Here is a 27759-nt window from a genome sequence, read left to right on the forward strand (position 1 = left end):
TAAACAGATAAATGCTTTCTCAGTATAGCCAGAAGGAGTGGACAAATTAATGATATGGTGGCATTTGAGTTTTATCCTACAAACTCCAACTGTGATATTTTCTTGGAACCTTCAGATAGATTCCTCTTCAACCTCAACCTAACCCATGTTGACAGAACTCTGACATGACTGCACAAGGACTGGGAACTCACTTTCTATCTTTGGTTTTTTGCCTGCCCAGCCTTTTGCAGGATTTGGCTAAGATTCCTGGGGAGCCAGAGAAGTTCACTGGCAAAACATTGCTGAGACTCTGTTCAAGTGTCCTCAGTGACAATGGGGAGAAGTGACTTGAGTTTAGCTGGGAATGAAATTTCATCATCTGGGAGAGAAGGAGGAGGATGAAGAAGAGAATAGAGATGAAAAAGCACAATAAAACCCCTACAGCCATGGTTGGACTGGGAAAGCAGATCAGCAGGGAGTAGTGGTTAAAGTAACCAAAACCTCATTCAAATTCTGGTACTGCTGCTTCCTGCTGGTGGGACTTAGAGGAAGTTGCTTAACCTCTCTGAGCCTCATTTTCCTCTTCTATAAAATGATATAAATTACCCACTTGGGTTTTATTGTAAGAAAAGTACAGTGTGCCTGGTGACCTCTCAGTAAATGATTACATCTATTGTTATGAGCATCCCTTTGTCTAGATTGGATCTTCCTATTTTTCTAGGACCAAATACTAGCTACACATCATAGACATCACTTTTTGTCTGTTTGTTTTTTGCTTTTTAGGGCCACACCTACCTCATATGGAAATTCCCAGTCTAGGAGTCAAATTGGAGCTGCAGCTGCCAGGCCTACATCAGGACAGGACAGGCCTACAGTCAGGACAATGTGGGATCCAAGCCTCATCTGCAACCTACACCACAGCTTTTGGGAACACAGGATCCTTAACCCACTGAGCAAGATCAGGGATTGAACCCACATCCTCATGGATTCTAGGCGGGTTCTTTACTGCTGAGCCACAACAGGGCACCCACAGACACCATTATTGTTATAAATGGTAATTTGGTATAATCTGAGGAACCAGAAACCAAATATCCCCCTGACCAGCCAGGTGCGTGGGGCCTGAAATACCACTCTTTGGAATTAATCCAACGGGTAGTAAGCTTCCTCTTTTATCTGCTCCTCTTTTAATATAAATATACTATCCAAGAGTATATAACATCCTAAGGCCAAGAATCTGTTTGTTTGTTTGTTTTTTGTCTTCTATCTTTTTTTCGTGCCACACCCACAGCATATGGAAGTTCCCAGGCTAGGGGTTGAATTAGAGCCACAACCACAGCAACAAGGGATCCAAGCTGCATCTGCAACCTACACCACAGCTCACAGCAGCACTGGATCCTCAACCCAGTGAGCGAGGCCAGGGATGGAACTTGAGTCCTCTTGGATACTAGTCAGGTTCATTAACCACTGCACCACGATGGGAGCTACAAACTTTTTTTATATGATTTTAATTTTTTTCCGTTATAGTTGATTGATAGTGTTCTATCAATTTCTACTGCACATCAAAGTGACCCAATCATACATATATGTGTGTGTATTGTTTTTCTCACATTATCCTCCATGATGTCCTATCACAAATGACTAGATACAGTTCCCTGTGCCATACAGCAGGATCTCATTGCTTATCCACTCCAAATGCAATTGTTTGCATCTATTAACCCCAGACTCCCAGTCCATCCCACTCTTTCCTGCTTGGCAACCACAAATCTGTTCTACAAGTCCGTGAGTTTCTTTTCTGTAGAAAGTTTCACTTGTGCTAAGGCCAAGAATCTTAACTCCTGCATTACACTGTCATGTTTTATTCTCCTATTTTCTCTTTCTCTTACTAGGGGGAGGAATGGTTTTCTGATTAATTTTATACAACACAAAGTATTGTGAACTGTAGTCTCACTTGGTCCTAAAAAGTTCAAAAGTTCAAAACTCCAAACTTCACTCATAATTGTCACACACCCTCAACTAGGTAGAGGGTGTAGGAAGGGCACCAGTATCTTTCTTTCCCCATCCTCCCCTACTGCCCACATATTTTTTCTCACTCATGGCCTGTGTCTGGTCCACGGGGATTTCTGGCTCTGGGAATTCCAGCCGATCCCAGCATAGTCACCTCTCCTCAGCTTCCCATGGCTCTAATCAGCCCTTCTCTTACCCTCCAGATTCGGTTCCTGTGTGCTGTCAAGCCCCTGGATACCTTTAAGCATGGCTTTCTCAAAATAATAATAATAATAATAAATGCTTACCACAAATCTCTCCCAAAACTTTTATACCCTTACTATGGGATTTAAGTGTCACCTAACCAATTCTCAAAGGCCATGTCTGCGTTGTGGTCTTCTTCAACTGACTTAAACATCTGAGGCCTCAGTGAAAATGTTTACTTTAATACATTGTTACATAAACCTATTCCCAAGGTCACCATGGTGAACCCCATGCACCTTCTTACAGCGTGAACAGTGTGTTTTAGTCACAGATGTGTGGTGGGAAGGGCAGGAACTGGAGGGAAGTTGTGCAGGGCAGGGGTTTGACTGCATTACTTGGTAAGAAATACAAATTAAGAATTAAAGCAGATGCTATTGTGGAGTAGAAAGCAAAAATGAATGCATATTAAAATACCACATGAGACTTCAGAGAAATGTCTTACTTGTGGGGTTTTGCAAGCAAAGCCTCTAGCCCATTCCAAAACTCCACCACCTCCAGGAGTGAAGGTTCACAGTTCTCTCCCATTAGGAGGGGGCTGGGGTGAGCAGAAAGAGGCACTCCTTGCAGCTCTGCATGAAGACATTATCAGCTATTTAGTGTCAATAATTTTAATGTCAATAAGTGACTTGATTACTATCTGTACTAGAGTGAGACCCACGGAAAAGGCTAACAGAGAAGTCTGGAGTTTTCCTTGGGGTGGGGGCACTCACAGGAGTTCCAAAGCTAACCCTCCTACCATATTCTTTTTTTTTTCCATATTATTTCAGAAATAGCTTCACTGGGTCACAATTTCATCCTATTTCACTCTATCTTAGGGAGTTGATACAAAAAGCTCCACTTAAAAAAGTGTTGCTGAGGAGTTCCCGTTGTGGCTCAGTGGTTGGCGAATCTGACTAGGAACCATGAGGTTGCGGGTTCCATCCCTGGCCTTGCTCAGTGGGTTAAGGATCCGGCATTGGGCGTAAGCCGTGGTGTAGGTTGCAGACACAGCTCGGATCCCACGTTGCTATGGCTCTGGCGCAGGCCGGTGGCTACAGCTTTGATTCAACCCCTAGCCTGGGAACCTCCATATGCTGCTGGAGCGGCCCAAGAAATGGCAAAAAGACAAAAAAAAAAAAAAAAAAAAAAAAAAGTGTTACTGAATCATCTGCAAAACCTTTTTCAAAGATCTGGCCATTTTATTACTCAATGGTCTTTACTAAGGATAAGCCACATGATCTATTTTTCCTAAGACTGAGTGGCAGGAAAAATGTTGTCCCTCCAGATGGATCTGCATAGGTTTTCAAATTACAGAATGAGAACTCTATGACCCCCAAAGTTGCTCATTTTGTGTTGGCTGCCAGGATGACTGGAGTTAAAATCTGCTTAATTTCAGTTACCAGCTCATCTGAGGGGTCTTATGATGGTTAATTTTATGTGTCAAATAGGCTGGATCACAGGGTGTCTAGATATTTGGCTAAACATTATTTCCTGGTATGTCTATGAGAATGTTTCCAAATGAAATTAGCATTTAAATCAGTGGGCTCGGTAAAGCAAACTGCCCTCCCCCAGGAGTACAGGCATCATCCAATCTAGAGCCGAAGGTGGAGGAAGGGAGAATGTGTTCCTCCTGGACGGGGAACATCGGTCTCCTCCCCCCGTCTGAGACTTACACCATCAGCTTCTCTGGTTCTCAGGCCTTTAGACTTGGACTGAATTACAACCACTGGCTTTTCTGAGTCTCCAGCTTGCAGAGAGCAGCTCTTGGAGCCTCTCAGCTTCCATGACTATGTGAGTCAATTCCTCATAATAAATAGAAATGATAGGGATAGAGAGAGGCTTATTCTCTCTGGAGAACCCTGATGATGACAGGTATATTACATGACACCCTTCCTTCAGCTTCACCCAGCTTTCAACTGTTATTTAGTAGCACATTTCTTTCCACACTTACTGTTATCTTCTTTGTGCTTTTTTCAACAAATATTTATTTAGGGCCAACCAAGAGCCATGCCCTTGAGATACCAAAAGAAATAGTTTCTATGCTCAAGGAATATACAATATAAATGTTGAAGAAAAACACTTACCCACTGGAAATATAATCTATAGTGGCAGCCAACCTTTTGAGTGGAATAGGTGATACCCTTTATAGTGCGATTTTACAAACCCTGAAGAGGGCTCCCTGCATTGCCAAATAATGTTGCTTTCTCCTACAAGCTATAAACGGATGGTAGACACATGATTTATATATGGTCACTCTAAATATTTGTTCCCATGGCAGACATCATGATATGTCATAGAATTATTATTCACAATGTATAGTATACAGCTGTGACATGAATCAGACAGCCACGGACAATTAATCAGAAAGGAATATAATGCCATCTCCTAAACTTGACAAATAGAGGATCAGTCGTTGTGATACAATTTCAGCTTTCTATTAGAGACTAAATAATTTGGGAGGAGTAAAGCTAGATAAACAGTTGTTATTGGTTTTTAGCAATTTAGTATAATTTAAACAAATCCCCCCACACATCTTTTTTTTCTGATAGCAAGTTCACAGTAGTTTAAACACCATATGATATCACTTATATCTGCAATCTAATGTATGGCACAAACGAAACTTTCCACAGAAAAGAAAATCATGGACTTGGAGAATAGACTTGTGGTTGCAAAGGGGGAGGGGGGGAGTGGGGTGTACTGGGAGCTTGGGGTTAATAGATGCAGACTATTACCTTTGGAATGGATTAGCAATGAGATCCTGCTGTGTAGTGCTGGGAACTATGCCTAGTCACTTATGATGGAGCATGATAATATGAGAAAAAAGAATCTACACATGATGTGTAACTGGGTCACCATGCTGTACAGGAGAAAATTGACAGAACACTGTAAACCAGTTAAAATGGAAAAAATAAAAATAATTATATATATATTTATAAATAAAGATACTGGCCTTCAGGGCAGGTAAAGAAGAAAAAAATAGACACTTGAGACTTGTTCAAGATAAATATTGCTTACTCCATAATTTTGCAAATTAACGATATTCTACCTGGAAAAAAAAGGATCCCCAACTTTCTCCCTGGATCTCAAGGGCAGATTTTTGCCTTGAAATCTACCTTGTTGCTCTCCCCTTTTACTTTGTCTTTTTTCTCATTATATACTCTTCCTAACTGTAAAATTCCTGAACACATGTGTATTTAAAGGAGATTAATCATTCAAATACCATAATTAGTTCAAGAATTGTGTCTTTTTGAGATGGAATGAGCTAATTAATTTTTTTTTTCTCCCAGGGAACCTGCTCTCAGATGTGAGCTAATTAGTGAGCTGCACATCAAAAGAAGTGAAGTGTATCTTGTAAATAGGGTTTCATTTAAAACAGATCAAAGGAAAATTTACCCAAATCACTCCCCCATCCTCTGATTTCTGCACGCATCAGGCAAGTGGCAAAGAGAACAACAAGTCACCTCATGATAACCATAACTCCAGAAGAACAACTGTGATGCCCAAGTCAAATATTAACGAGAACAGAGAACCAAATATGTCCAGGGATGGAACTTCAATTCTTGGAACTTTTTCAGTTGGACTTCTGATGCAGACCAGTGGGGCATCAATCCACATTTGTGACTCAGTCTATGTATAAAGCTAGAGGGTTGGAAATATGTTCTTAAGACCTGGTACTCTCTGACTGGAAGGCTGTGTGACCTCAGGCAAGTTGCTTAACCTCTCTGGGATTCACTTTCCTCATCTGTAATGTATAAATCCCATTCCCTTTTCTACCCACCTCTCAAGAGACTGATGAAGATCAAGTGAGATGATTAATGTGACAAGGGTTTGGAAAAAAATCTAAAATGGCTATACAAATGTGAAGCACTTTTGGCATGATTAACAAGGTCTCCATAGGCAGAATAAATTAGAAGAGGAAAGTTTCCCAGATGATTTTGGCCAAAATTATAGCTCCTGAGGAAAAGAGCATCCCAGTGGGCTGCCTCTGTAGATCAGATTCACAGCATAATTGCTCAAACCTCCTTTCTCCTGTGATTACTGTTAGAAATTAGCTTCCAAAGAAGAAACAACTCGAACTAAGGAAAGGGGTGAAAAGACCTTTTTGTTTTCCTTTGAAGTTCCAGATTTTGAACATGATAGATTTTGCAAGAGTGAGCTTACTTGTCCTTCTAAATGTTTAGTCCATTGGCCTAGAAGGGCAAATGTAACCAAAGCAGCTGGTGATTGACTGTAAAAATGGCCTCTTGCCTTGAATTTGAAATGCAAACTGATGTAAAGGAAATCAATAACTACATTTTTTTACTACACAAATAGTTTCATGTCATTTTTGTTGGTTGCTGTTGAACACTGAGAATTTCAAGATGGATGAGGAAGTGGTAAGATGTTCCTTAAAGAAAAGCCCTTCCCAGAGAAATGAGGCCAATGCACTCCTGCAAAGGAGAGCATGAACGCAGATGAAGAAAGAGGTACACTTAGATCTCGTGATGGACGAGGACTCAGGGAGCAGCTGGTGAGGAAGGAGGTAGCTCTGGGCAGCAGAAAGGCCTCAGGTCCCTTTGTGTATATGTAGTAAAACAAGTAACAAAATAAACCCAGAGCTGCTAACTAGGACCATGGATGACCTTAAGACAAAGACATGAGAGGATTTACTTCTTTTCTCCAATTCCATCAATCTGGGAAGGCATAGCTCTTCTCACAGGGAAGAGAAAATAAGAAAAAGGAGGAGGTCTGGAAGCTACCTGCTCAGTGCTTCAGATGAACCAGAAGGTCCTGTGTAATGGGTCCAGATGGGAACAGGGGCTGGAGGGAGGTTGTAGTAAAGGATGGTTAGTCCTACTCTGAACAATAGCACTGCAGGCACTATGGCAATGAGCAGAGGAAATTTCTTTTTCTTTTTCTTTTTCTTTTTTTTTTACTTATTATTTTTATAAAGGTGAAATTCATTCAATATAAAATAAACCATTTTAAAGTGTACGTTTTAGTGGTATTTAGTACATTCACCATATTGTAAAACCATCAGCTTGATCTAGTTCCAAACATTTCCATCTCCCCCAAGGAGACTCTATATTCATTTGACAATCACTTCCCACTCCATCATTCCCAGAGCAATATTTTTAATAGGGGTCTTCTGTTGCCCCCCACCCACCCATCCAAATAGTACTTGGGGATCACTAGTGTCATCTACAAGCCTAGATGCAAACCCTCAACCATGTCTCTGTGTAGACACAGCCATTGCATGTCTGGACTTGGCTCAGGCAAACAGAGGCATCCCACCCCCCACCAAGGCCCTGTACCCAGTGCTATCGCAGGCATCTTTGGCCAATTACATCTTTAAAAGAGGCACATTGGGCCTTTGGAAAGGATTCTGGATGCATGTGATGACCAGCATTTATGGCACATCTAAGTCTACCTCTGGATTCAGCTCAGGGGTGGGAGCATTACTTTAGACCACAAACAAATTTCCTGCTGGCTACAAGTCCCTTGCTCTGGATCAGCATTTAAAGTGATGCCAGGCAGCTTCTTTGGAGACTCGAAAGAGTTACATCTTTCATGATGTCCTTACAAGGCTAGCACAATGTAGTAGGAATTCAGTCAACATTGGCTGAATTACCCACTAGGAGGGAAGGGTGCCGAATGCTTGGGTACCAGTTAGCTTAGAGGCAAGGTCTGGCTTAGATGCTTGCTTCTGCTCCCGTGCACTTGTCCCTTGGTATTTCTGAGCCTCAATGCCTTTATTTGCAAAGAAAGTTTATAATACTGCTTCTTTCTTAGGGACTGAGTGAATATTATATAAGCTGTAATAGATGTAGAATGCTTGATACAGCTCCTCCAATACTGGAGCCCTCTGCACACAGTAGGAAAGAATGATCTCAGTGGTAGGAATGAGGGAAGGGAATAGAAGGCCCATGACAATGTTGAAAAAGCAAGGGAAGGTTTCAGCCCAAGAAACAATACCACAGGATCAGTTGGGAGATATAGTGATGGTTTAAGATCAACTAATAAGCAGCAATGTCACTTTTGCTTTTGGCTTCCCAAGTCCCAGAAGTGATAACAAAGACCTCTTCATGCAGCTGAGGGCCAAAGAAAAAGATTGATGGGGTCTTTACAGTGCAATGAGCCCAGCCCTTGGTCTCATGTACCCTCACGCTAGTAAAAAAGCAAAAAACAAATATGACCATTCTTGATTAGCCTTCTACAACAGAGTAGAATGTCCCATGGAGGCCTTGTCCCTTAGCATCCAAGATGAACCTTCTAGGCTGGGGTGTGAGAACAGTCTGTGTTAAGCAGCAAGAGGCAGATTCCCAAATACCAGGAGGAGTTTGAATTCTGATGTGCAGTTATATTCCCGCCCCACATATCTGGATTCCCATGGGAGGCAAGACACAGCTCTCCCACTCCATGTATGCCCCTAAATTCCTCCTACATCAAGCTAAACAAACTACTGACGTGAGCCAAACTGTTTCTGCTTCACCCAAGCACTTTATTTTCCAAGGCCATGGTGCTTCCTGTCACTTGCCATGTTGGGGAAAAAGATTTTTTTCTTTGGGCGCTATGATGGACTTAGTTTAGAGAGATCTAAAGCTCATTTTCTTCTTTGTTAGATAATTGTCTTTTGTCGTGATTGAACCTTGACTGATGAATTTAGGCATGACCAGTTTATTTTACCAAGTCAATCAAAAATAGAAAAAAGTGGAGGTATAATAGCATTTGAATGCATATGTATGTATATTTTACTTGGTATGTTCCCATCCTAGAATGTCAGCCAATTTTGTTGTTCACAATCAAAATGCAATCAACTAGAGAGTGAGGTTTTGAGATGTACCAAGAACTCAGTTCTTGGCCGTCCCACTCTTCATTGATCAAAAGAGACATGGCCTGATCTTATGGATGGCATGAAACTTGAAGTATAACAGAAACTTGAATGAGAGAACCAAGATTGAAGATCCCAACAGATCAGGACAATAGTCCAAATGTGGCTAGATAAAATGTTGTAAGTAGAAATAAGATATTTTGACTTAAAAAAAAAAAAGTCAACTAGAAAGCAAGGAGGAAGGAATGACATGGCTTAGTGGTTCACCCGAAAATGACCTGGAAAAAGAAAATAGTTTGATCTTTCATGGAAACTTCTGTCAATTTGTACTAGCTTCCAGGAGCACTGTGTCGAGCAGGATTCTGAAGTATATTCTGAGCTCAAGGGACAAGAGGACTATGACTGATTTCCATGGTTGGCTGTGGGTAAGGGATGGGAGGACACTGATGTAGATACTGCCTATTTGCCAAAGGTGGGACAGTGCTGTTTCAAAATTGATGTCTATCCACAAGATGTGTATAGCTACCTATTGCGCTTTCTTGCCCAACAGTCAGTCACCATTCTGATGAGTAAAACCTATTTTCCTCTGGAAATAAACTCCTCCAACACTCTCAGAGCAGCTTATTCCAGTGCAGATGATGGCTAATTCTGCTTGCAGTTCTGGTGTAGTGAATACTAGGCTTCCCCCATCAGTGTATGATATTCCCATGGCCACAGTGATTATTTCAGGGATAGTCAGATATCTGAGCAGAACGAATCAAAAGCAATTCTGAGATTTTTTTATTAAAATATGTTGGGCAAAGGAAAAATCTCTGTTTAGCAGAGTTATTGAGAAAGTAAGAAGTGACCCTGAAGCTTCTTGGCAGTCTTTCTATCACTGTGAGGAAGAAAGCAGCCAGATAACAGAACAAATAAGAAAAGATAAAGAGAACAGAAAGGGAGCTCTGGTGTTATTACTTAAGCAGCTGGATTCAACCGTGCCTCGATTGGCTAACCTTGATCTTCCAGTCCTATGGCTTTTTGTTTCTTTTGCTTTTAAGACATTTTGAGTTTGGTTTCCTGACACTTTGAGCCAAAATATCCTAAACATTGTGATTTAACAGAAAAGTGCCCCACACTCAAGGAGACGATGGTCCTACTGTTTTCTGTGCTAGTCACAAAGGTCACAAAGGTTAAGAAAGGAACTCCTAGGTGCAGGAGCATATGAGCATTATAACAAAAGCCAGTATTTCCTCAATGCTCCCTATGTTCCAGGTACTGTCCACATTAGATCTTCATTACACCTCCATGGAGAAATAGGAATTATCATTGCCAATATTACAGATTAGGCAACTGAGGCTTAGAGAAGCTAAGAAATTTCCTTAAAGTCACACAGTTGGTAAATGAAGGAGTCAAAGATGCATCCACGACTGCCTGGCCCCAGATCCCACACTCTTCACTTAAAGCTGAACTGTGTGCTCATCTTAAGATTTTTATAATGTAAAATTCAGAGAAATACCCACTCCGCCAATTAATATGTATTAAAGAAAAGTTTTTCTTTTATTGCCCCCAACACACACACACACACACACTTTTTTTTTTGCAGGGGGTGGGGAGTTAGGGCCACACCTGCAGCATATGTAAATTCCCAGGCTGGGGTCCAATCTGAGCTACAGTGGCCAGCCTTCACCACAGCCACAGCAACACAGGATCTGAGCTGTGTCTGTTACCTATACCACAGCTCACAGCAACACTGGATTCCCCATCCACTGAGCAAAGCCAGAGACTGAACCTGCATCCTCATGGATACTAGCCATATTCTTTCTCCTGCAACCCAACGGGAACTCCCATCCTCTTAAGACTTTTCTAATGTAAAATTCAAAGAAATATCCACTCCACCAATTAATAAGTGTTTAAAAAAAGATTTTTCTTTCATTGCCTGCAACACACACACACACACACACACACACACACCCCTCTGAGGAAGATAGGATCTGGTACTAGCAGGTCCATTTATTAGCTAAGGCCAGTAATGGATATGAAAAATTGAGAGCAATAACACAATATGCCACAGTGGGATTTCTCTTACGTTAAAAGACTGAGGAATTTAGAGGCCAGGGAAAGATCTGGAAGGAAATAAAAGCTAGGAAGACTGAGAACTGCAAATATGATATAAAGAGAAAAAGGATTCCCTCTACCCCTTCTCTTATTTCATCTTATTCCCCAACACTCCTTGGAAATAACAGAGATAAAAAGACCTCAGAGATGAAGACTATCTAAGTAGTAATGATGATCCTTACTGCTGTCTAACACCCCTGGCTCTCCTCCCAGCCATGTGCAGCTCCCACCTCCTTTAAACTTAGGTGTGGCACATGACTGGCTTCAGTCAATGGAACATGAGAAGTGAGAAGAGACACATGTTACTTGTGTGCATTGTTTTCTTCCCTGTGCTGAGGCGGTCACAGACACGCATATCATGATGGAGACTCCATGAGCCTCTTTCCCTGAATAAGCGCACTGAGCAGAATCTCCCTGTTGACCCATTCTGGGCATTTAATGTACATGAGAAATAAACACTGGCTGTGCTAAGACCCTGAGGTGTGGGAATTGTTTGTTACTGCAACATCACTTCAACTATCCTTACTGATGCAGAAATTTTCAGGTTTGTTCACTGTGGTTAAACTCTGTCATTTCCCCTGGGAGGTCCTCAGGTAATCCAACACTGTTCACTAATCCTTTGTTGTGAGAAGATTCCCTTGGGAAAGTTCCAGAAAGATGAAGGGACTGGTGATGTCTGGGTTTCAAACACCATTTACTTTTGCTTATCTAACTTGCCTGTGATTTCAGCTTGATAGTTATTTTCTACTCAGTATAACTTATAGGTCATTTTGTTCAATAGGTTCTCTAAATATTTGAGGACCCTGGGGAATACTGTTACTTAGGAAAGAAAACTGCCATTGAATCTAAAATGTTTTGAAGGAAAGAGAAAAAAATAAAAGCAAACAAGAAAATCCAATAATTTACCATAATCGGCAAAGAGATTTATTTAAGTAAGATTTACTATCATTTTAAAGGATTTCAATTCCACAACTTACAGAATTATTCCCTAGTTTCCTTTCAATTTTACATGTTGACTTTCCTCCTCCCTGCTCATTTAATAATACCATTTTACAAAAGTTTCTTCACATTTATCATTTCATTTGCTCCCATATATATTTTCCCTTTGAGGTAATTAAGACTGTTTTTTAAACCTTATATTTTCATATCCATTTTCTCATCTATGAGGTGAGCAATGTACTTGTTATTATCCCATTGGACAGAGGGGGGCACTAAGTCTGAGAGAGGCCAAGTGATTTGAACATGGCAATGAAGTGGTGGAGAAAGGTCTAAAAACTAAACCCCCTGGTTCAGAGCATTAATAAAAATAAAAATTGAAAATAAAAACAGGAAGAATCAGATTACCATTAAAAAAAATTACCCTACATTTGGGAAAAGCCTGGAAAGGAATAGGAAAAATGAAATGAGTTGTGTAAAAGGGCTGTAATTATGGTTAAGTGCTTATTGTTTAAAACATTTTCTTTAATGTTTTTATAATAGTGGTTTAAATATGAATGAATAAAAATCAGAAGAAGGAAATAGAAAACTTGCTGGAGTTGAATAGAAAGTAGACTAGTCTTCTATGTTCCTGAGAAGGAGGGCATCAATTTTTGGAGTTCAAGATTCAACTCCTGGCTAATTTTATGTTTATAAATCTGTCAATTCTAATATTTATTGATCTTATCTGTTGATATTTATTGATCACTTACTGTGTCCTAGGCACCAGACAAGGTACTTTATATGAATTATTTTATCATATCCTCTGCAACAGTCTGATGAGCTAGATATGGTTATTAGTTCTATTTAACAGATGAGGTCACTGAGGCTCATAGAGGTTAAGTAATTTGCTCTCAACTATGTAGCTAGAAAACTATAAAACTGGGACTGCAACCCAGCTATCATGACATCTGTGTTTATGTTCATAACCATTGTGTTATATAAAGTCTCAAAGCTGTTCTATTTGCCATTGTTGGAGGAGTCTGAAGACATAAAGCTCACAATATTTTCTTGGAATATAGATTTGTCCCTTCCTCCTTATATCTACTTATATTACTCCCTTCTCACATCTATTTAGTTTTCTCCATGCTCAGAAGATGAAAAGTAAGTGTTATCTTTAATGCCACTTCCTATCGATTAGCCATGTCTGTCTGGAGTGTGGTATTGACAAGGATTCTAAAGCTACAAGAAAAATTGCCATGATTGATTTGCAATGTCTGTTATGGGTGCAGGAGGGGCAAGTGTTGGCTAAGTGCGATTGCAAGCAATTTGCCTGCCAGTATCTGAAAGGTGATAAAAAGAAGCATTTGGATAGTAGGCCTGGGACTACTGCTTCTGATATTCCCCAAACCATTCCAAGGCAGTAGAAGTGATTTTGACTCCAAACCACTTAAAAGTGATTAGGGTGAAACCATGAGGCCCAGGTGAATGACAGGAGCCTGGCCCATAACAGGACTTCATTGAGCCTGCCTTCCACTATTGGCAGAATCTTGCTCTTTTTCTCTGTCGAGTTCATTTATTTATTTGACAAGTACTGAGGCTATACCACATGCCAAACATTATTCTACTTACTAAAGAAAGAGTAGAGGAAAAGATGGACACAGTCTGCTCTCTTTAAGCTTACAGTCTTGTGGGAAGAAAGGCAATAACCAGGTAAAGAAGCAAACAATTTCATTTACTATTTCAGTGTTGAGTACTGTGAAAAAATTCAAGCTAAGGAGATCTAGTAATAGGGCTGAGGTGGAGGGTGAGAGTTGTAGACTTAGGTGGGGGATGGTGAGGAGAAACTGTCAGCTTTACAAAGGCACTGATGTGTTTGCACCCTTAGGCTCTCAGCTGCAGTGAATTGTATGTCAACACACACCCTTTAGTACAAGAGATACTTTGGTTCCCAAATCCTCTCACTTCTGCTGTGTGGTCTTTGAATCACTGGCTAGAGCCATATTCCTCATGTCTCTCAGGAAATTTAATTTTCTTCATAGATGGTTTGTGTGTATTTTTCAAATTTCTACAGTGTTTGAATGTGTGATTTTATAGTTAACTGTTACTGTCTCTGCTTGTGCTACTTCCTCCACCTAGAGTGTTTCCCTCGTTTCTATTTCATGAACATGACTCATTCTTCAAGATGTGTGTTGAATTATTCCAAATCCACCCAAGTGCAGCTAGGTGTCTCTTCCTGAGGTCACCATGACCCTCTGGACCTTCTTTTTTGGGTATTCCAGTGACAAGCTCTGAGACCATCAGTCTTCTGACTCCAAAGATTCTAGTCAATTTCAGCTATACCTACCCCAGGAATTAGTGCAGCAGGGGCCTTGTTGAAGGTTCCGTTTTAAGCTCCAATGCCTAATCCAAAGCTTCATACATGGTAGGAACTCAACAGCTACAATAGGTAGGAGAAGAGATCTGGATCATTGGGTCTGTAGGTATGGCACATGCTTTCTGCTCATCCTTCCACAGGTCACTTAAATTCTTTGAGCTAGTTTTCTCATCAGTTTATGGGAAAGATAAAAATTCAAAGGATGGTTATGAGGATTAAGTGAGAAGATTCATGTAAAACACTTTGTAAAATACTTGGCACAAACTTAGCCCTCAGTAGCGGATAGCAAGGCCAAAGTTGAAAGCAGGAGTATATCTGATAGATAATAAATTATGAATGAATGGATGGTTGGGGGGATGGTTCTGCTTTTGTGACTTGACTTAGAATGACCACACTGTCCTGAACTCCTCTGGCTTCACATTCTCCTTGGCTGAAGACTACCTAGCACCCCTTCTGTCTCTAGTCTTTGCCTTCAGTACTTTGGGAGGAGGGAGGCTTAAAATCTCTCTTCATCAACCACTGCTCATCACTTGGAGTAACATCCAGAGATTTATCAAATAGGAGACTGACATCTGCATTATATACAGCTATGCTATTTTTACTCCTTCATTCACATTCTTTTTCATCTACACATCAATAACTAGTCATTTATGTGGTGTTTAATGCTTCATAAATGTTAGGAGCCTTTATTCAGCACGAACTGAGAGGGATATGGTGAAAAGAGTTTTTTTGCTATTTTAAATCTAATTTCTCAACGTTATCCTTGTGTTTCTCCCCGGTGGTTTGCATATTTAGATCCAGCACCCGGGGCTTTGCCAAGCAAATTGTTATTGATGTGTGGAGTTAAAAAGGCAGGAACAAGAGGTTTCTTACTGTGCTAACTGGTAACTCTGCATGCCTTAGAATAAATTACGCCTGGAACTGCCGAGCCTTCCTGGCTTTCTGCTTGCTGATCTGTGAAGAAGTTTGGACCTTTTCCTGAGTGTGTCTTATTCCCAGTCTGCTGGCTGAAGAGCCCTTCTGGTTCACAGGCGGAGGGATGAGCCGCGGCAAGATGGCTCTGCCTCTGACATCCCCCACATGGTCTCCTTCCTGGCTGGGAAACCGAGTTGTGGGAGGGGCTGATGTGGGGTGTAAGGCTGGTCCCCAGGGCCCTGTTCACTGAGACGAAGGCCAAGGAATACAGGCAGAAGCCAAGCCTGACACCATAGACCTTAGTATCCTTCCTGGTCCCCCATAAAAAGGGTCAATCAGGAAAGAGGTCAAATACTAGGAAACACAGACAAGTCAGGGAGAGACATACCCATACATACATACACAGTATGCCACCATTAAGATCATGCTTTCAAAAATATACACGGGGGAATGCACATGTGATAAGAGAACAAGATAAGAAAAAATATATATATACACAACCCTATATGTGTATATAAGTAAATGATTAGAAAAAAAGAATGGAAGAAAACAAAAATAACAACCTTGAATTGGTTATATTACATGCAAATCTTATGACATCTTCATTTAAGATATCTTCTTTATATCCTCCAAGTTTATACCATGCACTACTATTATTTTTCTGTTATTATTATTTAAGGCAAAGCAATAAGACAAGAGACAGAATGAGCAATGATGAGAGGCAGAATATTTTAGTCAAGCTGCAAGGAACAGAAATCCAATTCAAACTGACTTGTGAAAAAAAATGAAAGGTTCTTGGTTACCACTAGGAATCCAGGAACCCTGAGTTCAGGATCCAAGGACCCTAGCAAGGTCCTGGGGATCCATGTCTCCCTTCCCCTTCCTCCTCCCCCTTCCTTCTCCTCTTCCTGTTCTGTCAACAGTGAATGAAATGGTTGAGAGCACAGGCTCAGGAACCAGGCTGCCTGGGTTCAAACTGTGCCTCCCCCACTTAAGAGCTTTTTTTATAACCTCGTATTATTTAACCCTTAAATGTCATAGTTTTCTCATCTACGAAATAGGGAAAATAATAGCAACAATAATGATGATAATGATTATAAGTATAAGGTCTATGAAGGTTAAATGAGTTAATATACATAAAGCTCTTAGAATAGTTCTTGGCATATGGGTGGCACTTAATAAATGTTATCCGTTACCATCACCTCCACCACTACCATAGTCACTTGCCTTTGTTGACTATATATTGCAGACAAGATTTCATCAATGGCAAAATAGCTACCAGCAGCTTATACACCTATATCCTTTGAGCGTAGCATCCTCAAAGGAAAGAGCATTTATTTTTGTCTGTGTTTAATCATTACTCTCAGGAGGCTCTAAATGGCCTGGTCTGGTTCCATGCCTAGACATGAGCCAGTCATTGCGGCCCAGGAGTCAGGGATATGTGGATTGGCCAATCTGGGTCACAGGTGTTTCCTATGGTGGGGCTGGGATGCTGAAATTGACAGCTTCATCAGACCTCAGAGAATGAAAGACTCCCTCTGGAGGACAAAAGAAGACTATGAATAGGCAATCAAAAAATTATTGCTATCAAAGAGGGACTTTCTCAAACTGAGTCTTCTAAACCTCTTGCTATTCAATCACAGAAAGCAGTGATTGAATCCTTAGGGTATAGTCTCAAATTGGATTACATAGGCCTGTAATTTGCGGAGAAAAAGTGGGCTCCACCTTAGATGGACTATAAAATGCAGGCCAATGGGAGTTCCGGTTGTGGCTCAGCGAAAACAAATCTGACTAGCAACCATGAGGACGCACATTCAAGCCCTGGCCTTGCTCAGTGGGTTAAGGATCCAGCACTGCCGTGAGCTGTGGTGTAGGTTGCAGACACGGCTCAGATCTGGCATTGCTGTGACTGTTGCATAGGCCGGAGGCTATAGCTCCGATTCAACCCCTAGCCTGGGAACCTCCATATGCTGCAAGTGTGGCCCTAAAAAGACCAGAAAAAAAAGTGCAGGCTGAAGTGGAGTGAACAAACACTACCCATCCTACCCTATGATCAGTAGGTATGGGCATGTGCACCCAGACACCTGGAAAGGGTTACAGGCACTTGTTCATCAAAGTTAAGGTGTTACAGGTTGGAGTGAGGGAAACAAGGAGCCACAGCTGACATCCAGACAAGAGATTCTGGTGTCCTGAACCTAAGCGAGAGGTTATGAGAAGAGAGTGTAAGCGCAACAGGACTTAGCAGTAGGCAATGAGGAGAGAGAGAGTCCAGATGGTGCCCATGGTTCCCCCTCTGGTCAAGTGGGTGAATGAGTATCATTTAATGAGACAGAAATACATGGGGAAGAACAGATTGGGGACAGTGGGAGATGGAGGAGAGATGAGGACAGCAAGGCATTTATTACCAGGTGGTATCCCATATCCTTTTTCCAGTAGACCCTAATGGCAGCGTGGCTCAAAAAAGGTTAAATGAACACTGGCAATTTCTACCTATTGATGTGGAATACTGAAGACAACTGTTTTGTAAACAAAACACATTAGCTGTGGCTTTAAGACCCCCAGGCATCTCTTAAAGTTCATTTGCATGCTGGTGAGTCAGTAACAAAGGCCCTGGGCCTCACAATGCATTTGCAGTTATTTCCAAACTCAGGAGAAAATGTACAGTGTTTCAGTGATCAACAGGACCAGCTCAAACAACCAATTTGTCATGAAGTAATCTGTGTAAATTACCACAGTGAGAATATTTTCTATCATCTGCATGTTTTCGTGAAAAGCATTTTCTTCTATTATTTAATCCCTTGGGCTTCAGGGAATTGTTTTACAATGATCTAATATGGCAGACGCTGGGTTTATTTACAGGACTTGTTAGAAATGATTCCGCCTCCTCTCTCCTTGGCTTTGAGGCTAAAATAATGGGTGAACAGAGCAAGTCTGGAGATTCTTGGGAAGAGTGGAGGACAAGGGAGTCAATACAGAGCATAGAAATCATTCATATTCTCCAGGTATTTTAAGATTCATGCGCTAATTTTAAAGGTGGGCATTAAAAAAGAAAGGCATGAAAATGTATTCTACATGGGTAGGTCTTAACTCTTATGGGTCTCAGGTAACTTTGAGAATCTTACAAAACTATGGAACCTATGCCCAGAAGAATCCACATGCATGATCACACATGTTGTATATAACGTAGCAAGGACTCATGGAATGCCTTAAGCCCATCTGTAGACACTGTGTTAAGGACAACCTACTGTGTCTATAAGGACACCTACTACTGTCCATGAATTTTCATGGCCTCTCGTCTTCATTGTTCTCCATTTTAAACTTCAGTATGAGGGCAATGAACATAATAGAAAACACACATTTTTTGACTGTTCAAAGATTACTATGCAGTAACCTAAATTACCAAAACACATGTAAGAAAACCCAAAAAGAAGCAAGGTACAAGATACAAGTCTACAAGAAGACCATGCACTAAAGTGGAAGCATTTCACTCAAAGACAGTCACTCTGGTGCCCAGCAGGAACGTATCAACGATTGTTTTTCACAAAATTCTAATAAGTTCAGCTCTCTGCTCTCCTAATCACCAGCAAATCAGAGGATGGAAGATGGGCTACTACAGACAGATACACTGATCACCCTAAGAATTCAGCTTAGTGAGGACCTGACAGCAAGAAGAAAAGAAAAAAAAAAATCAATGCATTGTCAAGGGCCCACTTTAATCCTATCTCTGGGAGTTCCCTGGTAGAGTAGTGGTTAAGGATTCAGCATTGACACAGCTGTGGCTTGAGTTTGATCCGGGCCCAGGAAGTTCCACATGCCATGGGTATGGCTAAAAGAATAATAAACCTACCTTTGAGTTAAGTGCTAGGGATAGAAAGGTGAATAATTTCAGTTTGATTTAGGACTTAGGGGTTTGTGAGAAAGAAACAATCACAAACATCTCAGTAAAAATATGTACAAATTGCTAGTTTGAGAAAAAAAAATGCAATATCGGGCTCTGCCCTTGGAGCCTAAGAAGACTTTAGAAAAAAGGGAATATAAGAATTGAATCTTCAAGAATGAATAAAACTTGATCAGGTAGTTATAGGGATGAATGAATTTCAGATCGAGATATGAAGTTGTGTTCATTCATATGAGTAGGTACAAAAAGGCAGGTGAAGAGGGGCAGAGGTGGGTGAGCAAGTATGAGGGGCAGACGTGCACTGGCAGGTATAGGGGGGTTAGTGTGGATGACAGGACTGAATTGGTATCGGGAACGAAGGAAGGCTTGCTGACAAAGGAGACTGTGTCATTCTACAGCAGTCTTTGAACGCTATACCAAGGGATTACACTTTTGCTAATAGGCAATGATGCATCAATAGGGAGTCTCTTTCAGGGTAGGACCTTGAAGGAATCTGATTTATGAAAGTAAATTCTGGCAGAAAGTTGGAGGATGAACGAGAGTGACTATTGACTGGACCGGCAACATAAGCCACTGGGACACTATTACAAAGGCCTGACTGCAAGATGATGAACACTTGAACCAAGGCCATGGTGGTAAAGATAAATACAGAGGGGTGTGTGTGCACATGAACGTCCACATGCACAAGAGGAAGAGAGAAGGAAAGATAAGAAGAAACATAATGTGTGTAAGGTATTGTATGTATGTGTGTTGGCTGAATTTTTTTTTTTTTTTTTTTTAGCTGCACCCGCAGCATGTGGAAGTTTCCAAGCCAGGGATTGAACCCATACGGCAGTTATAGCCAAAGCCACAGCAGTGACCACACTGGAGCCTTAATCTGTTGAGACACAAAGGAACTCCTGGAAACATTTTATAGACTAAGATCTTCAGGCTTCGGTGAGGTGTTGAGAAAGAGGAAGGAATATGGAGGGAGCCAATAATCCTACTGTATGTATAAGAACAATATTTATATCTTATACCAACCTCATGATTTTTTTTTTCTTTTTAGGACTGTACCCACAGCATATGGAAGTTCCCAGGCTAGGGGTTCATTCTGTGCTGCAGCTTCCAGTCTACATCACAGCCATAGCCACACAGGATGAGCCACATCTGGGACCTATGCTACACAGCTTGTGGCAACACTGCATCCTTAACCCGCTGAGTGAGGCCAGAGATTGAACCTGCATCCTCATGGACACCTTGAGGGGTTCTTAACCCACTGAGCCACAGCAGGAACTCCCCCAAACTCACAAATTTAGATCCCAGTCAGTTTAGAAGATATGGTTATTGGAGTGGCACAATCTCAAGTTTGCCTTTGAAATATCCATGAAGACTGTAGTTACCAAATGCCAAACAATGGGCTTCCCATATCAAAATCTTCCAGGGTCTTCATTGAAAACAAACTCTTGGGAACTTCCCATAGATCTATCAAATCATTCTGGGTGGGAGCCCAGGGAATTCATATTTTCAACTAGCTGGTCAGATGACTCTGCCGGGAAGATGTGATTGGGAACAACCACTTAAAATGACTCAACAGTTATCCAACTTGAAGAAGGATATATAAAAGCTCAGAAGAGCAAGTCTGTCATGCACCATTCAAGAATGCATACACTACCAATACTTTCATATATAAAGAGATACAAGGCCCTGCATTTGGTATTACTTTTGGGTGTCGTCTCGAAGTAACTGCACATGCTTCAGAATAATTCACTACTTGTCTTTCAGGATATTCTTTAATTAAGTCTCTTCAGTAATTTACCCTCAGCCTAATGCTTTGATACATATCAATGAGAAACAGACCATGCTGAAGCTAAGCAGTCTGTGGGAAATCATCAGTTATAGGTCCCCTTTATTTTTCTCTTTATTGCCCATCTTAGGTGAGCTCATCCAGTCCTGCCTTAAATGGCATCTACATGCTGATGACTCACAAATTTCTGTCTTCATCCTAAGCCTCTCATCTGTACTTCAGGGTCATATATCCAACTGTCTCCTTGTCATCTCTAGTTGGTGTCTCATACGAATTTCAATTTTAAGAAAGCTGAAAAGTACTGAACTCTTAAATCATTCCACCTAACCTTTTCCTCTCCAGCTCCAGTCTTCTCAACCTCAGTAAATGGTATGTATCATCATTTACCCAGCCACTTCAGCTAAAATCCTAAGGGGGATTATTCTTGATCCTTCCCTCTTCCTAACCAACCCCTTCCACATTTAAGTTATTTCTAAATCTTGTCAAGTTTACCTCCCAAATATATTGCAAATCTGCCCATGACTCTTCACCTCTACTGCCATGACCTTGATCTAAGTCGCTAGCATCTTCACTTCGTCTAACAGGAGCTGGGACTGTTTCTCCTCCAAGCCACTCTGACCACTGGGGCAAGAGGACTCTTTAAAAATTACAGCACCTCTTGCCCCTGCTTATAACTCCTCAGTGGTGTTCCAGTGCACTCAGAATCACATCCAAATCCCTTTCCAGGGTTACCTTTTTCTTCCATCTCTTCCAGGCCCTGTATCCTTCCATCACTACCACCCAATCACATGGACGTCCTTCCAGGTCCTTGAACACACCCAACTCCTCCTGGTCACAGTGCTATCATTCTTGCTTCTCCCAGTGTATGCAACTCCTCACCAGGCTAAATTCTCCTCCTCTAGTCTGGGTTAAATTTCTTTTCCAAGAGGTTTGTCCTACTCATCTAAGCTAAGATTTGGCATACTTTTTCTGTAAGGAGCCAGATAGGAAATCTCTTGGGCTGTGCAGGCCTTGAGATCTCTGTCATGACTATTCAACTCTGCTTTTGTAGCAAAAGCATCCGCAGGCGATATGCAAGTGATATGCCTGACCGTGTTCCAATAAAACATTATTTACAAAAATAGGCAACAGGCAGACTTGGAGTCTCAGCAGTGGTTTGCTAATCCCTGACCTAAACAAATGATGACTCTTCTGTTATTCCTTCTCAGAGCTTCTCATAAGTCCTAAACATGTGCCTGCTGCCTGTCTCTCTCACTAGTCTGGTAGTTCCATGCTGGCAGAGAGCTCAGACTCTTAGTATTCCCCATCAAATATATAGTTCCTGGTAGAGTACCTGCCATAGTGCTACCTCGGTAGAACACTGATTGGACAAAGAAAGAAAAGGAGAGATGAAGAAGGAAGAATTTCTCTTTAAAGCCCATTTTTTTAATAAAAAGGCAGCAGTCATGACTGGCCCATACGTTTTATCTCCTCTTTTTCAACAGAGTTCTAGGGTGAATTGCCCTGTCCATCCCCTCATTCTTTCAGCGATGTAGCATTTACTAATATCCAATCCAGCAGGCTGAGGGCTCTTGTGGATCTCTGCTCCCAGAAGACTTCTTTTTTGTTTTTGTTTTTGTTTTTGTTTTCCCCCACTGGGAGGCCAGTGTAAGATTCCAGCCCTGTGAAGTGAAATTGAGAGGCGGGAAGTGATGAGTGAAAAAGGGCCAGCAGAGACGCCTCTGAGCCAGCAGGGAGCCCTGCCCTCTCTGCCCTGACTCATTACCCTGAAGCGGCCCTTTGCCATTTCTCCACTTTGACAGATGAAAAGTGAGGAAGTGGGTATCTCGAAAGTTTAGCACCAACACTGCTCTGAAGGAGACGCCTCCCTGCAGGTTGCATGTCCCACTCCTTTCTCTCTCTGGCCAGTCCCTATGCCCTTCCCCATCTTCCCCATCCTCCTCCAGACTGACTGGAACACCAGTGAAGAAGCTGAGAGCTGTGCAGTCATTAAAGATCATCAACTAAAGAGCTCTTCACCAGGCAGGATTATGTTTAATAGACAGCAAGAGTATTCCTGCCAGCTCCCGTTAAGTTTCATCAAAACTGTGCCTAATTAAAATCTTCGATTTAATTATGCTCCTCTGCATTACAAATTTTGATCAAGTTGATTTAATTTGGTGCAAGGAGAGATGTTCCTTTACACGCAAAGTGAACCTGTCCTGAGGCTAGGTTCTGTGTCCAAAAGACTCTTGGGATCCTCTCCTACAATCTGGATTGCCCCCACCTTCCCCCATTCTGGGATTTGGTGAATTGCCTGCGGCTCGGGGAACTGGCGATTGTTGCTCTGCCCACATCTGCAAGAGCTGTCCCGAAGCCACAGTGAAGCTGACAGCTGTCTTCCCCCACCTACCTCCCCCTTCCCAGCCTCCCTTTCCTCCTTTGCTTTTGAAACACCCCCATCTCAGGAAAAATCACACCCAATCTGTCAGTGAAATATGCTGTGGGATGGAATTTCTGGCAATCTGTTTCCACTCCACAGAGAAATCTCAGCTTGCTGGTAGCCCTACAGAGAACTTTAGAGAGTCCTTGGTTCACAGAGCTTCAAAGCAAGCAGTGCCCTGATCACCCAGCCCAAGGCCTTCTCCCTCCTTTCTACTCTGGGCCAACAGCACTGCCAAGACTCAGCTTCCTAACTCTTCTTTCTCCCTTCCAGAACCCTTCACTGCACCCATAAGGTGCTAAGACCTGGCATCACCCAGGCAACCCCTCTACTGTACCCCCTTCCTGGCGGTCTCACCCTCTTCAACACTTCTCTGAGGTCCCACTCACACCCTGCGACTTCTCCTATTCACTGGTCAGCCAATGTGATGATCAAATTCCTACTAAAACAACAGCAACAACACTTTTAATTTTTTTTTCAAAGCTCCTTATTGCAAAGGAACTAAAGTGCGAGCTCCCTTCCATGTGGGTATGCCTAGGATAATCTGTTCCATGTGAAGCCACAAGCTAAACGCTCCCTACCATCCTGCAGAGTCAGTTTTACTCACAAATAATTTAAAATCTTGTTTGTATATTGCAGAGTAAACTGAAAAATTCACATGGCGTTTTAATATAGAAGAGGAGACCTGAAAGGTAAGCCTCCTGGGGACAGCAGCCCCAGAAGTCTTGGGTCTCAGTTGATTCCCTCGTCTTGGGCAAAGAAGCACATGTAGTCCTGGTGATGCATTTCTCACCCTGGTTAACATGTGCCCCTTCACTGGGACTTCTTTTCTTTTTTTAATATTTTTTATTATTGTTGGTTTACAGTGTTCTGTCAATTTTTGTCACTGGGGCTTCTGACCCAGAAGACTCTTATTTAAAGTGGGGTCATCCCCCTAGGAAGGATGCCTAAATCTACTTCTGCCACATCCTCTCCCTTCAACTCCATTCTGAAATGTCAACTGCTTTTGCGTTTTGTTTTGTTTTGCTTTTTCAGTGCAGCACCTGTAGCATATGGAGATTGCCAGGCTAGGGGTCGAATCAGAGCTATAGCTGCTGGCCTACACCACAGCCATAGCAACATGGAATCCGAGCCATGCCATGTCTGTGACCTGCACTGCAGCTCACAGCAACTCCGGGTCCTTAACCCACTGAACGAGGCCAGGGATCGAAGCCTTGTCCTCATGGGTACTAGTCGGGTTTGTAACCTCCTGAGCCACAACAGGAACTCCCAAAACAGTCCACTGCTTGACTGGATATTTTCACTTGCATGGCCTACCACAACCTTGAAATTAACTCATCTACAATTTTAAACCTACCATTTCCCATCAGTACTATCAAAAACCTACTCTCCCTTATCATTCCCCAGATTCTAAAGGTGCCCCAATTTTCCCAGGCAATGACCAGACATTTCAATGTTACCCACCAAATAAGTAAGTAAATAAATGAGTTGCTTTTAGTGTTGTTATTTCAAAACCGTCACTTGTTCTTTAAAGGGTAAATTGATAAGATCTTAGTGTTTTTTTCAAGTCCTGTCAGCTCGACAAATGTTAGGTGTTAAAAGAAATAATAATGGATAAAAATATCTTATAGCATGGTAAAAGATGTCAGCGGATGGTCTGTAATTAGCTGCCATGTGAGCAAGGACAGAAGGCTAAGAAAGCAGAGAGAGGGCTGAGAGGTCAGGAGAAAGTGGTCCCTCTCACCCCAACAGTGTGGTGGGACAGACCATGCAGGGGGATTTAGGAAGGTATGCAGGAGGCTTTGAGGCTTGTTTGTGAGACAGACAAACCAGCTTCCCCAAAGCCTGTGGTTTATGCTTCTTTGGCAAGAAGATGATGCTGGCTTGAGAAGGAAATCCGATGGAAGGAGGAGAGTCAGATGCTAGGGTGATGGCTAGTGTGGCATCAGAGAAGAGGCCTTTGGGTATTTATGGAGTATATTATAGCACTACCTTAGTGGCTAAAACTTTTATGGAGAGCTTGCTCTGGGCTGAGCAGCATGCCAAATGCTGCATAGACATTACCTATTTAATCCCTGATGCATCCTGAAAGGGACCTTTTATTATTCCAATTTGATAGGTCCAAACTGAACCCCAGAAAGGTTAAGGAATCTGTGCAAGTTTGCACAGCTGGAAAGTGGTGGACTTATAGTAGGAATCCAGAGCTTGAGAGTTGCAACCTCAAGTTTTTCCTCCTCCTATTTAAATGTCTGCATTATTGTTTAAAAGTTTTCTGTTTTTTATTTTCCTCTGAGAATGTTTCAACTCCATTCTCAGTAAACTCTTTGAAAGTAGAAGCAGGGTCTCAGCCTTCTTCAAATTCTTCTCAATGCCTTACCCAATGCCTTCTATAGTAAATACTTAAATCTGATTGAGTTATTGATAGAAATATCTGTTAACGGTGCGATGTTGAGAAAATCATGTACTGTAGCAAACAGGGAAAAACTTTCTAGAAAGGATCACTCAGCGCTTATGCAGTGAAGTCTGTCCTATCAAGAGCTGTATGCAACAGTCTCTCCTGGCCCACACAGCACACGTGCTTGTTCTGTTGTCTGGGACCCTCTTTTCTTATCTTCCTCCTTTTCCTGGTTCCCTCCCTTACTACAGGCCTTGACATAGATGTCTCTTCCTCCAGGAAGCCTTCCCTGATTCCCGCCAGACCTGGGTTAGAAGATCCCACAGAATTCTATGTTTCTCCCATCACGGCACTTACTATGATTATCTGGTTCAGTGTTTCCCAAGCAGATGAAAAGCTTGTTGAGAATGGGGCTGTCCTCAGCACCTAGCACATGGTATATATTTTTGAACACACACACACACACTCACACACAAGATACTATACTCTTTGGGAACAGATAATAGTTGAAATACATATAGTGAGAATTCTCCTATCTCACCTCGAATCAATGTCAATAGGACCCAAATCTTCAAGGCACAGTGGAGGAGCAGTGAACACAAATCTCCCTATGTGACAGTTTTGCCTAAGCCAGGACTGGTATTCTCTCAGAATATACTAAGGAGAAAGCGTGAGGGAGAGGAGATGGAAAAGGTAAACGGGTTTACTGACCTGTCTGTAAGATAGTCCCAGTTACCTGGGCTTTGTGACTTCGGGCAAGTTCCATCTCCTCTCAAAGTTTAGATGAGGAAGTACTAAAGCTCCCTCATGGGACTGTTGTGAAGATCCGTTAGGATATAACGCAGAACCGTGCTTGGCCAGTATACTGTATCTGCCCAGTCAGTGTCAGATGCTGTTATTATTTTATAGCATCTGTTGATGTTACAGTGTGAGGTTTTCCATTTTTATTCGTGCAGAGTAACTCTGCCTCAACACTTTAATGCCACTGGTATATTATTATACAATTAACATATACAAGTCATACTGTCAGGAATACATGCAATTAATCAAATGTATGGAGATGCTGATGTCTTGTAAGCAAAGTCAGGTTGATTAGCAAACCCTATCTGGTCTAACTGACCACAAGTGCGGCATGAAGCAACCAGGCTTTGGCCAGACCAGAGAATTCATGGAAAGCTTCAGATCCCTTGCTCAGAAACAGTTCTCACTCTTCAGCACCTTTCCAATTCAATTCACACAGTCAAAAATTAAAACAAGTTAGCAAGAACCCTAAGATTTCAATATCGACAGAATGTTCTTAAATTTTACTCAGTGTTAATATGGTTTATGACAGGAGGGTAGAAAGTTTCCCTCTAATTTTTTTAAGCTGTGAGCAGCAACATGAACAAATAATGCAGCCTGTACATTCAAGAACAAAGTTTGGAACTGTGATCAAATAAATGAACAACAAAGGAAAGCTGACATATTTAATGATAAATCTTTTTATTGTGCTGTGTGGTAATTAGACAAAATGAGAAGTTAACATAATGGCTGTAATTATTTAGTCATATTACTTTCATACTGTCAAACCAAATTTTCATGGATTTTTTTTCTTTCCATTTTGTTAGTTCTTTATTTATAAAAACTCTTCGTGTTGATTATTTTCTCTGTGCTACTTAATTTCAATGGACTCCTCACTGCACAAAGGATATTTAGACATAAGCACACACACATGTTGGAAGAGAGATATCTGGGACATGAGACTCCATGTCCTGAGTTCCTGCATCTATTGAAGCTCCTTCTCTGACTCAGGGTAATAGCTCCTAGGACCACCTGTTTTTCAGCCTGTGAGGCTCAAACCTTCCCCTCCACTTTTCATTCTCTCCTGAGATGAGAGGTTCTGGACAAGAAAACTGCAATAGTCCCTTTTCCATAGAAGGATCACTAGCCCCATTTGGT

The 27759-nt window shown here is 41.7% G+C and overlaps 1 protein-coding gene across 2 annotated transcripts in view; it reads right to left on the reverse strand.

The window, feature by feature from the left end:
- ADRA1B (adrenoceptor alpha 1B) overlaps positions 1 to 27759 on the reverse strand; it is a 460716-nt gene that overhangs the window by 298455 nt on the left and 134502 nt on the right. The gene's annotated exons all lie outside the window — the stretch shown is intronic.

Source organism: Sus scrofa, chromosome 16, assembly GCF_000003025.6.
Source record: "Sus scrofa isolate TJ Tabasco breed Duroc chromosome 16, Sscrofa11.1, whole genome shotgun sequence".
NCBI lineage: Eukaryota > Metazoa > Chordata > Mammalia > Artiodactyla > Suidae > Sus > Sus scrofa.